At 38.0% G+C, this 469-nt stretch overlaps 1 pseudogene; it reads right to left on the bottom strand.

Annotated features, from left to right (window-relative positions):
• LOC142654553 (U2 spliceosomal RNA) lies at positions 1-121 on the bottom strand (annotated as a pseudogene).
• Positions 122-469: the final 348 nt, after the last annotated feature.

Here is a 469-nt window from a genome sequence, read left to right as displayed (position 1 = left end):
AAAGGGTGCACCGGTCCTGGAGATACTGCAATACCAGGTCAATGCGTGGAGTGGACAGAGCAAGCTCTATTTCCATCTCCCTGTTCTAAAAATCCATTTAACCCCTTCCCTCTTTAGCCACTTTTGACCTTCCTGACAGAGCCTCATTTTTCAAATCTGACGTGTCACTTTATGTGGTAATAACGTCGGAATGCTTTCCCCTATCCAAGCGATTCTGAGATTGTTTTCTCGTGACACATTGCACTTTAAGTTACTGGCAAAATGTGCTCGATATGTTCAGTATTTAATTGTGAAAAACACCCAAATTTTGCGAAAAATTGCAAAAATTATAATTTCTCTCAATTTAAATGTATCTGCTTGTAAGACAGGCAGCCATACCACACAAAATTGTTATTAATTAACATCCCCCATATGTCTACTTTAGATTGGCATCGTTTTTTGAACATCCTTTTATTATTATATGACATCA

The sequence above is a fragment of the Rhinoderma darwinii genome, chromosome 5 (genome assembly GCF_050947455.1).
Source record: "Rhinoderma darwinii isolate aRhiDar2 chromosome 5, aRhiDar2.hap1, whole genome shotgun sequence".
Classification (NCBI taxonomy): domain Eukaryota; kingdom Metazoa; phylum Chordata; class Amphibia; order Anura; family Rhinodermatidae; genus Rhinoderma; species Rhinoderma darwinii.
The sequence above is the reverse complement of the archived record's forward strand: the minus strand, read 5'-3'. Positions and strand labels throughout refer to the sequence as shown.